The sequence below is a fragment of the Phasianus colchicus genome, chromosome 5, assembly GCF_987193195.1.
Source record: "Phasianus colchicus chromosome 5, bPhaCol1.hap1.1, whole genome shotgun sequence".
In the NCBI taxonomy this organism is placed as follows: domain Eukaryota; kingdom Metazoa; phylum Chordata; class Aves; order Galliformes; family Phasianidae; genus Phasianus; species Phasianus colchicus.
This window is the reverse complement of record NC_143440.1, coordinates 46,746,542-46,759,423: the sequence shown is the minus strand read 5'-3', so window position 1 is coordinate 46,759,423 and position 12,882 is coordinate 46,746,542.

Sequence of the window (12,882 nt, the reverse complement as noted above, 5' to 3'; positions counted from 1 at the left end):
TGGTAACAGCCAGCAATGAGCGTCTGCCATCCTCACAAGAGATTTCCTGCCAGTGTCATGATTAGTGCTGGGGAGCTGTCTGCCAGGCTTTCTTCATCAGGCAACAGCCCCTGGTTTACTGACACCTTACTATGATTTTTCCACTGCAGAATTTGCCAGAGACAGTGTTGAAGTAGAGGCAGGCACCACACACAGCACAAAAGAGCAGCAGACAGCTTGCTCCCTGCCTACGTCCATGCTGTGCTGTTTATTATGTGTCCCATCCTCATCTCTCCTCTAACCACCAAGTCCTACTCTCAGAATCCTGCTCTCATCACAATGAGCACCACCAGATTTTCTCTTTTACACTTGCTCTTTGTATTTCCTCTCTGCACCAGCTCTTGCTCGCAGCCTCCCACTCCACCTCCTGCAGACATTTTCCCCTCCCACCATCAGCACCATTCCTGCAGGAGGTGGATGCTGCTGGCTTGGCTAGGCAGTACTCACTTTCCTCCTACTCCCAAAAACTGGGGAAGGGTGGCAACAGGGCCCCTTGCCTCCTGTCAATCAGCAGAGTGGGAAAGATTGGGCAAAAAGGCAAATTTTCAGCCCTCCCCCTTCACGGAGTTGCTCCCTTTGATGTAATTATCAGTGAAGCAGAGAGGTATCTCAGAAGTAGTTAGGGACCACAATCATTAGCTACTGACACAGCAGGGGGTGAGGCTCAAAGCTGCACTCATGGCCATCCCAGGTTTTGGTGACCTGGTTAAATTCTGGTGAGACAGGAAGCCTCTTTTCATTGCAAGAGCACAGGGTGCACATCTCTCCATCTGTCAGGCTCTGCTTGGCTACATGTGGCCTGCCTGGAGTTTTGTCTTAGCATCTTTATGTGTAACAGTATTGGATACATATTGTTATCTAATTTATTATTTTCCTTGGATTTGTATAATTGTATTACGTCTATGCATCACTAGAAATACAAATCTCCATAACCAGTAATTATCAAGAATGAGCATGTGTAGCATGTGTTCTGTCTATGGACCTAGAATGAAAAATGAAAGGGTAGAGGTGCAGAGTGATGATAACGAGGTTTGAGAGTTCAGGCTCAGAATGACTCTGGTGGCCTCAGGGCCATGAACAGCTCACCAGTGCACAGTAATTGACCTTCAAAAGACTGCAGCCTTTGGAGGTGGGTAAAACCAGTCTTGGAGATAAACAGAAGAACACAGATTGGGTGCTCAGTGCATGTAAGGCACACCACAGGTAGTACGATCAAACATACGGGGTTCTATGAACCAACGAAGGAGGAGTAAAGCATACAGAAAAATAGAAAATGTATGAAAGTGATGCCAGATGGACCCTGGAGTTTGTCCCCACCATCCTTACACCCCTCCTATCAAGGATCAGGATGCAACTGTCCCACTGTGCCCTTCCCTCAGGGATGAAGCCACAAAACTTAAGGACCAAGCAGGGCAGAGAAAGGGTGATCATAACACCAGGGAGTGGGGAGGATACTAAAAACTAATGCATGGAAAGGTTTAACTGCAAGTAATCTGTACTGCATCTTAGTTTTGTAACTAGACTAATTACAGTTCTTAGGAAAAAATGCTGAGGTATCAGTAAGTCTGCTGGTAAATTCTCATCTTTGCATACAAAGCAGCATCAGATACACTGGAGTCCCAGGGGTTACTGAGAAAGGAAGAGAAGCAAAAGTCTCACACACTGTTATGTGCTGGGTCCTCATCACAAAACTGGATACAACATTGTACATTGTGATCTGTACAAACCACAGTGTCCTTCCAGCAGAGGTTGCGTTGTATTTATAGCAAGTGTACATCATGATTTTAACCAAAAGGCACTGGTATAGAAACAAGGCCTGCTTCACACTGAGACTGAGGAGGTAAGGATCTCACCAGCATCTCACCACCATCACTCCCTACAGGCAAATGAGGCAAAGCAGCAGCCAGGAGGATTGCCCTGCCACCAGGGACCTGCTGCCTGACCATTCCTGTGCTAACAGGGTCCCCTGGCTGGGGCAGTCAGAAGAAACCTGTCTCACCAGCAGCGCTTTAATCTTCTTCACCCTGAAAACAGGGTAAGGCAATGCAAAGCTCCTTTTCTTTGCCTTCTTATCTTATTTGACATGCTGACACTCTGTTACTCAGTCACTAGATGTTTAGCAACTTGACCAAAAGCACTTTTTTCATCATTATTTATTCTGTCTTATCTCCAGTAACTGAGGTAGTCAGCTACAAATTGGTGGAAGGCATTATCAGCCTGTCTCTGTTCACTGAAATGGAAGTGTCTCACTGAGGAGACAAAACAACAAAAGCACAGCTAAAACCTCTAGCTGATCACTTTCTTCCTAGTTACATGAAAAATAACTATTTAAAAACATTCTTTTTCCCCTTGAAGATGTCTACTACAGCTAGGCAGAAGGAGCCATGGCCAAACCCCTGTGTACTAGTCTACATGTACAAGTCATCACTCATGGAAGACTCAGTCTGTAACCAGAACCAAATTTGAAACCTGTAAACACAGCATACACTGAGGCTTAGAGCCTTGCTTGGCACTGGTGGCAACCAGCATTTTTAAGGACAAACTGGTGCAGGTTGGGTGAGAGTTTGACAGTGTGAGTTGTTAGCCTCAGCAGATAAGGATGAAAAGCTGGTTGTGTTTGTGATCGTAGTATAAGCAACCTGAAAATGTGGATTCGAGGTAATTGTTTTAGACCCTGATGTAATTCTATCTATTATTTCATACCTACAGGATTGCTATGCTTTGTCACAGAGTAGCTATTTGCCTGCTAAATGATGCAGCCCAGAGATAATCAGACTGCCTGGTGTGTTGAAATAGCAGACTTCAAAGCAAGCAAGATAACTGTTTAAATAGTGTGGCATGTTTGGCCACAGATCAAAGTTTCTCATGACTTAATATTTATGAAACAAGACTCTACTAAAGCTTTAGCAACATATATTTGGAGACTATATGAAAAGTAAATCCTATCTTTTGCTCCTCATACAGCAGGGGGAAGTGATGTATGTGGTATAGCTGCACAGTGAGAATGAGCTCACCCTGTCACACTGTGCAGTGAGGGCAATGCTGTCTCACATAACCCATGAGCACTGGTCAGCAGAGCCTGACTAACTCTGCCACCTTCAAACAGCTTGATCTCGCATGCATTTTTCTTCATGAAGTAGACTTTCTTGGTCAGAGAACAAAAGTTTTCTAAAAGTTACAGATTTGTGAAATACAAAGGTAAGGTTCAAAACACAAAGGGTATGTTTACACTGGCAAGCTGCAGGAAAGATCAGTCTTCTAGATTAGTACAGGGAGGTGCTTGGCCTACTTTTGCCCATGACCACCCGGACATGGTCTCATGTGAACCCACTTGGGTCAGGAAACAGGGTATCCCCATAGTGAGGGCTGCAGAGAAGAGACACAAGGTTTAAATCCCAGCCTCTGCTGCCAAGTGGGCTGCAGATATGATCCCAGACTTCCAGTGTCCACAGCTAGCAGATGTGCCCTTCCATACCCCTGCCCTTCCCAAGGAACAAACAATTTACTCACAGGACAAACACCAACTCCTTCTAACCTGAGATGAGCAAGACCAATACTCTAGGCTTAGAACATGTTTCACCAAATCATTACAAAAGGAAAAAGACAAGTTTTTCAAGACAGTCAGACTGTTTTCTTTTCGCTTAGTTGTTTTACCTATTGTACCAACTCCCATACATATGGGAAAGTGACATGCAGCAAGGTAGCACAGGATATTGATTGTGAAGACAGCACTTCAGAACATGTTTCTGTTTCCTCAGCCCAGATTCATTTCTGGTGACCTTGCAGAAGAAACAGTGGATTTTAGCACTGCTTCTCTCTTCCTATTCCTGCCCAGTTCTGGCAGATTGACATGCTACCAGGGCTCTGCTCTCAGGTGTCTGATTCTCCTGAGCAAACCCTGGCAAAGGGACAGAGGGACACATTCCAGGCACACCCAGTCATCTCCACAACCATTTGCTTGATATCAATACTTTTATTTATGTTCAGTGTCATCATATTTCTGCATATGAATGCATCTCTAGAAAAGATGCGTCTGCAAACCCATGCACATGTACATACATCTTTGTTTCATGCTTCAAGATACCAGGAGTATTTAAAGCCATTATTATAACCAAACCAAATAACTCTATAGAAGACAGTGGTTAAGATGCTTGCAATGCACAATGCAGATTATCCTATGAGAAAATGCTTAGCTAGTTAATATCTTTGTTTTCCAGTCTCAAGGTAAATTTAAGATAACCCTGATGTTTGCTTTGCAGCTAGCATGCTGACTTTGCATGCTTCTTCCACCCCCATGCCCTCTTGCTTGATTCTAAGCTAGGAGATAAAACTCTGGGTAGACTCCATTGCACAGCTTATTTTTCCTCTTCAGCAGTACTGAAAAAGAAAAGCAGCATTTACATTTCGTTACACTTAGGACAAAGTTCTTTGGCTGGCTTCAACTTCTGTTTTTGCAACCTCATCTGTTTGAGCTCCTTCGCCCGCAGGCTTTCTGTACTATGTTGCAGACTGTCCTCAACACCTGCATCCATCACAGCCACTTGAATTAGATGTGCCATTACCAATATAAACTGTGGCATGTATAATTGATGACTGAATTTGCCTTTTCCTGAGCAAGGACAGCTGAAACCATAGCCAGTCCAGGGAAGTAATAAAGCTACATCAGAAATTTGCTTTGCATGGAGACTGTGCATGCCATTTCTGTGCAGCACAAGCTGCAGAGCTGTCAGTACAGCTGTACCACTATAAGCAACTCCCACAGGAGCTCTCAGTCCCCAGTTCTCTCAACAAGAACTCAAAACCACTGTGACTAGTCTGCACACCTGGGATGGGAGCTCTTCTGAGTATGGGAGTCACAAACACACTGGAAAAATAATAGTTTCCACTGCACTAGATAGCAGTGGAAGCTGTCAGGTTTGCATGGCATCACCTATTGTAACTTGGTAAAAAAAAAAAAAAAAAAAAGGCACAAGCAAAAGCATTAGTTTCCAGTAAAGCATCCTTTTGAAAACCAATTCACTTTTCCATTTCAAGTGCATGCACACAACTGAGGCTTAGTTTAAGGCAAGACAGGTCCAGAATAGAAGTTATCTGAACAGAAATTTTTGCTCTGGTATAAGACAACACATCTCATGTCAGTAGAGAAAGAGTTTAAGTTCAAATTCATTTTTATTCTGTTTATTCAAGAATGAAAGTCTATACAAGGATTTAGAGTAATAAAAATACAGAACTATATGGAAATGTTACATAGGCAACCCTATATCACAAATATTACCGATACAATAATGAAACATGTCTACACTGAAGAAACCTGTTGTTTCCTCTTAATTACTGAACTGTTGATCTCTTATAGATTTTTCTTCAGATGAAAAACAGTCAGTTCTCTATTTTGTATGTTCTTTCTAGTGCTTCTATTGTGCCTGCTAACAGACTCCTACCTTCTGTATTCTATCATGCTACACATTACCTGGGAAGAACAATTTTATCTGGTAAATAATTTCAGGGGTATGAATGTATGTATTTGTGACCACGACCTCAGACAAGTCTAAGGAGTTGAGCTGCCATCTGGAGCACATTGGAGCAAACATCACTTGTCTATATTCTATACAAATCAGATTGTATAGACAAGGTGAATTATCAGTGAGTCTGGCCTACAACAAACATTGAAGCGGGTTTCAGTGCTTACATTCTCACTACAAAAAGGGACTGCAGAACTTCCCTGTGTCCAGACTTAAATCTTCCAATGCTTATTACGGATACGATGCACATAAGCTGCAAGATGGTCAAGAGGTATGGTCACGTAGATATAAGCTTGTATGAAAGTTACATGAACAAGAATGCTCACAGTTTTCAATTTCTCTTAATACAGTTCTCGATTTCATACTATTACTGCACTGGCATTCACAACAGCACTTGTTCTCCTGTTGGAGACAGAGAGTAAAGTCTTGTTAAATATTTTATTGACTGACTATATGTTGGCTGACAAGAAGTCTGATCACAAGACTATTTTTTAGAATGACAGTGACCGGAACTTGAAGACATGACTGCTCAGTGAAGAATGAGAGGTGAATGGTAATTTAAGCCTCCTATCAATGCAAATACCTCCACGTACATTACAATGCCAAAATGAAAAATGAATACCCCTATGAAATGTAAGTTATATGATGCAGAAGTATCATATTCATCCTATAATCAGCTGTTGACCAAGGTAATAATTCTGTATGGAGGGACTTCTGTGGGTTTCAAAAATATTTCATTATACAGGGAACAAAGTTGGTGCTTCCAATAAGAAAGGTTAAGAAGGAAGGTTAAGAATCTGAAGACATGTCATGGTGGTGGTGTGGCAACAAGTTCAACCTTTCCAACAACAGTACATTTCATTTTGTTGCTGTGCAACAGATGGCAGAAGACAGGCAGCCTGACAAAACGGCATCTGACATGGAAGAACTTTGAAGCAAAGGTGTGGAATTCAATTCCACACTGTTGTAGATCCTCTGTTCTAGACTAGAGAAGACAAGCACATAATCTCCTCCAGCCACGAAGGCTGTAAAAGTATCTCCATCCCAGAGAAAGTCATTGAGCTTTATGAATTTTGTAGACTTTCATTATTTATTCAGGTTAGATGTATAGTTCTGAGGGGTAATGGAGAAAAGGAAAGAAAAAGGCAAAGTATAATCTCAAATTATGTTTTAAAGCAATCAAACAAATTGAAATATCACCAAGTTACATTCCAATGCTGGAGGATACTTTAGCCAGAAAATATCAGGAACAAAGATTAGCAACCAGGTACTATAGCGCTTTCTCTGATGGAAGCCTCTCGAAAGCTTGAGAATTTTCAACTGGATGCCATCAGGAGCAAAAGATTATCATGCATAGATTACACAACCCAAGTATTTTTCTATTACATATTATTCTCACTGGAAATCTATGTGCATCCATAAAATATTCAATTTCAAAGATAAGTAAGGTTGCTAAGTGACATTAGCACTTAAATCAAGGAAATGAATAATTAACCTCACATCTGGCACTGCCCACATATTAAATGCAATATTCTTATGAAACAAAGAAAATCATATTTCAGTCCCTACAATGCTCATGGACAGGGATTGTTGTCCATTTGACTTTTCCATTACCTAAATTTTCCCCTCACGGGAATAAAAAGTATGCAGTTACTGTTCCTCCCCCACCCCCTTAACTGATAGGCTTTTAATATACCATTTCTGTTTCTCAAAAATGAGTATCATACAAGTGATTGAGTGATAGATACAAACAGTACAATATCTCTGGTCTTGCATTTGAGGCTGATCATTATAGATATCACATTTGTGTAATGTTATGTGATTTATTATCCTTCAAACTCAAACTCCCAAGAACTATGTTACTGCCATATGAAAACATCTTATTTGAGGAAATGTTCACATCATCCTAGATATTTGTTCTTACTCCCCGCCTTATTCTTAAGGTTTTTGGATAAACTCAGACAATATCATTAAAAGAAGTCTCAGGAGGGGAGTGGTCCCAGAATCAGGAAATAGAAATGGAGTGCTTTGATTCTGAATTACAGTGAGATGAGCAAGAATTTTAGAGTGCCTAACCAGTTTGAAAAGTGAATATTTCTTGAATTAAAATGAATCCCTGCTTAAGTTTTTGTGGAAGAACAGCCAGATACATACACACATTTTTTAGGAAAAGTGGTTTTAAATAGCCATTCCATGCAGCCTATTGATAGCCATGAGAACTGGTACCAGAACTGAAGCAGGTTACAGTATTTGAGGTCTATATTTAAAAGGAAAACAAACAAGCAGTACACATGATGAACAGTTCTTTGTCACTCTGAGTGGTGTAGCATTAATTACACTTATTTGATAGTTAGTGAGCCTAAGCACATTTCACAGGTGCAGGAGGACACCTCTTGCTTGTCTTTTACAGAGGCCAAAGGACAGTGTAATGAAGAAATCTCTAAGTAACAACTTCAGGCCAGATAGTCAAAGACTGCAAGTCACAGGATCTCAGTGTAATTACTGTGGCTGTAAGGAGATGTTTTCACAATGCATGTAAACATGGAGTAGTAAGAAAATAAATCATATCCCAAGTTTAGAAGATCGGTAGTAGTCGATGTCAATATTTTATATGACTTCCAGATGCAGTAATGCCTTCTTTTTCCTTCGCTTAATCATAAAAGCTCTTAGACCCTTTGTAATTTTCTGCTATTGATCCTTTCAGGAATCCAATGTTGAAAATACATTTCACATCTGCTGGAGAAACTTTGAGATGACTTCCCAAGAGGACAGAAATACTTTAAAGAGAGAGTTGTTTAAGTTTATGTTTCTTGCCTGCTTAAGTTCCGCCTCATGATACAGAGGTAGTAAGGCACAAAAAAGGGCAGATTACCCAGCACGCAAAGTTATAGTTCTTCTGTCAGAGAATTAAAGGTTCTGATGACATCTGCTGGTCCCATGGGGACTAGGCAAACACCTGCCATGCTCCACTATAGGTCTGATTCTTGTATGTAAAAAACACAAGTCAACTAAATTATTGAGAATAAAAGTGTTCCTTTGCTGCAAGTTAGAGAATAACATGAAATTCAGGTAAGAACATCTCTAAAGGTCATTAACATAATCCCTGGAACAAGCAGGATTCATGCTATTTCAATCATGGCTGTTCGTTTTAACAAACAATGAAAAATGATATTCCTTTTCAGGACACGCTATTCTCTCACTTTTTTTTCAGATTCCCTGTAAAGCTTTTCACAATTTACAAGCAATTATCATTTGTGTATTCAAGAATAATTAGACTGCATTTAACCGTGAAGTTGAAAATATAAAGGAGATACTTTAGTTACAAGAAATCTTACGGCTTTACTGTTTCATGTATCCGGTAATACTAGGCACAGAAACACACCTGGCCTACCCCAAATGTGATGCAGGAATACATGCATTTTGAAGATGCTTTTACTACAGCAGTCACAACAGATGGGCAATCTCATGAGCCTATTCTCTAGGAAAATTGTCAAGATTATAAGCTCCACAGGTATGGAGCCATCAGGATACTCACATCCCACTGATTTCAATTACAGTGCACGCTTCGTGCGGGAAGCAGCAGCCACCTTGATGAGTTGTCTAGTTGACAAATTACATTTATCAGACTGTATGAAGAAATGCTTCATAACTTTTAAAGCATATTAGCTTATATATTACGAGTAATTTTACTGTGACTCTTCAGAATAAATACAGACCCTTGAAAATCATGACTATGTATCTACTAAACCACTCCTGGTGCATTAATATCTGTTTAGGTTAAGAAACATGGTTAGATCACATTAAGCAAATTTAACAAGCTTACCTTGATTCTTCTAAGAAAACTTCAACTCCAGGCCAAACATCTGACTGACCTCTACCAGCTCCATCAAGACAAAAGAAAGTTTCCTGTGCTTACCCCCAAGAAACCAAACTAGCAACTAGTTGAGAACAGAATTTCACAGCAAATGTATTTACTTGGTTTCTAGCATGAAAGAACCTTGAATAAGGTAAGAAACATAGTTCCAAGATCTCTTACTAGGACACTAATAGTTATACATTTAATTAAACAACCAGCTTCCTTTCTGGAGCCTGATCTCTTGGGACTGTGAGCACACACATTGTAACACTATAATGCAATAGTAAGTACAGCAGAAATAACAGGCACTGCAGCAAATAAGTAGCCAAATACAGCAACCATGAACACAGAAACAAAGGAAGAAAACCAACTTACCTTTGGTAGACCCCAGGCAGACAGATATCTTCAGCAAGAGACACCCTCACCTCCACTGCCAACCCTTAAATGAGGTCTGGGAAGGGGTGGATCCTGGCTCCACCCCTTCTGGTCACTCAGCTGCATTGCATGCACCTGAGCTCCCATGGGTTGGCCCTGCTTTCCCACCAGGTGCTCAATCACTGTTTCAAGCCATGACAGCATTTTCACTACACCCATCATATGGGCATTTGAGGTTTAGCTGTCGTCAAGTTATGGACCTCTGCTGAAATGGAGCACAGCATGTGAAAAAGTGACACTGCCTAAGCGGACACAGATGCTGTATCAAGGAGCTCATAATTGAAAGGACTCAATAGCTAGCATGTTGGACCTAAGCCCAAAATAAAGCATAAAATAGGATGACTAATTGTTTCCCTGTAAACAAAGGTTTCCTAAAACAGATTGAGAAAAGTAATATAATAAGGCAGCCACTGAAGAAGAGGAATTGCCAGCACCACAAGAAGTACTGCAAAAGGATGAAAGGGACTTGTAGGACTTGTGAAAGAGATCACCTGCATATTTGGAACAAGCAGGTGAGACTGATTCTGCAAAATCAGCCTCCAGGTAGCCAGGACAAGTGGGGTTTTTGCCAAACGCATTTGTGAGATTCTAGACTACTTAGCATTGCTGGGTTATGCAGAGCTGTATATGCATCCAAGAAACTTGTCACTTAGAGGAGATGGTCTTCAGCTCCATTGCTGACATCTCAATTGCCAGCTGCCCATTCTCAGCACTGTGGCAGTGTTGTGCTGGACAAAATTTCTAGTAGAAATGCAACTGGGTGATAGTCCACATGTATTGCTATTGTTTGTTCTGGTTTCAGGGATGGTTTTGTCATAAAATCCAAAAAAGTGGAATTGCAGAAAAGTACAATTTTGCCAGTGCAACACACTGGCAATGCTCTTGCAGAATATCGCTCTTCAAATATGTATAGTTTGGCTGCTACCCATAAGTTGAGTGCTGTTTTACTGCTCAAAAAGCTCTGTTGAATCCAAGGGATGACTGACAATATAAATCATACTTTGTGGGAGGAATATGCTACTCCCAGTTGTATGTGGAAGATACTCTCAGCAAGGTGTTACACAGCATGAAAAGCTAGCAATGGCTTTGTGAGTAACTAGTGAACAAGCCAGCTCTCTCAGAGCTCTGTGCAGAGCAAACACTTCTCATAGCAGCCTCCTTTTTCTTCCATTTAAAATAAGATTTATGTGTTTCATGTGCATCAGAAGAGGTTGAAGTGAAAGATTTGAAAACTTTATGTTCTCTACTTTTCACAGCAACCACATCATCTATACACAAGACTTCAGCTTTTGAATATCAGATATCAATATTGCTATTCTTCAGTCTTCATTCAAGCAAGGCTTTCAGTGTTGACTGTCAATGCCAGGATCCTGGAGTAAGGACTAGGAAGGCTTGGTTGCTATTATTATTGCTAATAACTATGCTAATTTTGCTAAGAACAAAAGTTGGGTGTGATTTTGTGCATATCAATTTTTTCTTATCTTGTCTTTTTGGGCTACAGCCATGCAAAGACTTATCACCACATTGCGGAAACACAGCCATTGTTTGGCCATATCAGATGTAAATTTCTTCCATGGAGTGAGAAGAAATTTGAATCTTAAATACAACTACTTTTCTACAGAGTAGAAAAAAACATCAATTCATCAGAGAACTGAAGTAGTAAAGATGCTGTGGCATTCACAGTGGAGATCTTGATGTTTAAGCAATGGGCTGAATGATGTTAACTCATTACATTCATGTGTTTTCTAAAACACTGTCTGTACTTCAGGCCTAGCAGTAAAATTGCTTTTTAAAATAAGACTATTTTAAATGAACTTTATCAAGTGAATAATGTTTACCAGCAAGCTTTTTGCACTGAGTCCTGGATGCTCAGTTCCTTTATTGTCTTTCTAAAATATTATCCTTTTATCTGGCTAGCTCACACTTAAACTGCAAGCTTTTTTGTTTGCTTGTTTTTTGTTTGTTTGTTTCAATTCAATTGACAAATAGAGACAAATTCTGTTATGCCAAGTTTTAAGGCCAAAATTTATTTTCTACATTACAAATCAGAATGAAATGTTCTATTTCACTTAGGAGTGTTTTTTAAAAGTAATTTAGGATCATGAGGAATTCTGTGTTCACACTTTATTGGGAATTAAGCCAATGAACAAAACAGGGAAGAGTTTAGATCATGCCCACACTACAGCAGTTACTGAGTAGACTACCTGTTTTAAAGTAGTGCCTTGCCCAAATAACAGTGCTCAAGCTCCAAGAACAACTTGTCAAATTTGTTCAGGCAAGATCAAACTGGAAGTTCAAAGAGCACTCTATAGTCTTGTTTCTCATAGCTCTGGAGAACTTATGCAGGAATACGGTGATAGGACAAGGAGGAGTGATTTTAAGTTCAAGGTGGGAAGGTTTAGATTGGATGTCAGGGGGAAGTTATTCACAGAGAGAGTGGTGAGGTGCTGAAACAGGCTGCCCAGAGAGGCAGTGGATGCTTCATCTCTGGAGGTGTTCAAAGTCAGGTTGGATGGGGTCCTGGACAATCTGGTCTAATACCGGATCTGGAAGTTGGTGGTCCTGCCTATGGCAGGGGAGTTGGAACATGATGATCCTTGGGGTTCCTTCCAACCCAAGTCATTCTACAATTCTATGATTCTATGAATACTACATTCCCCAATTTGGTCATTTATAGGAGGAAAATCACTCTGTGCTTATCATCAGTTACTTTTGGCATACTCATAAATACTTTACTGAATAGCTGGTATGCTCTTGAAAAAGGAAGCAAAGCCCTGGTCTCTCCTCTAAAAGGAATGGCCACATTGAACGGCTAGGGAGCTGGCAACACCCCCGCAATGCTCTGCATCTACTCCCTCCCTTTCTTTTGTTTGGCTCAGCCCCAGTGAATACTGATGTGTGAAATGGCACATTTTAAACAGGATTGGATACTGCTTCTGCTGCTGAGTAGCTTAGGGCCTGTCTATAAAATAATTCTCACAAGCAGACCAATTCTCATTGGACATGGAGGGCCAAATCCCATTGGGTTGCTGA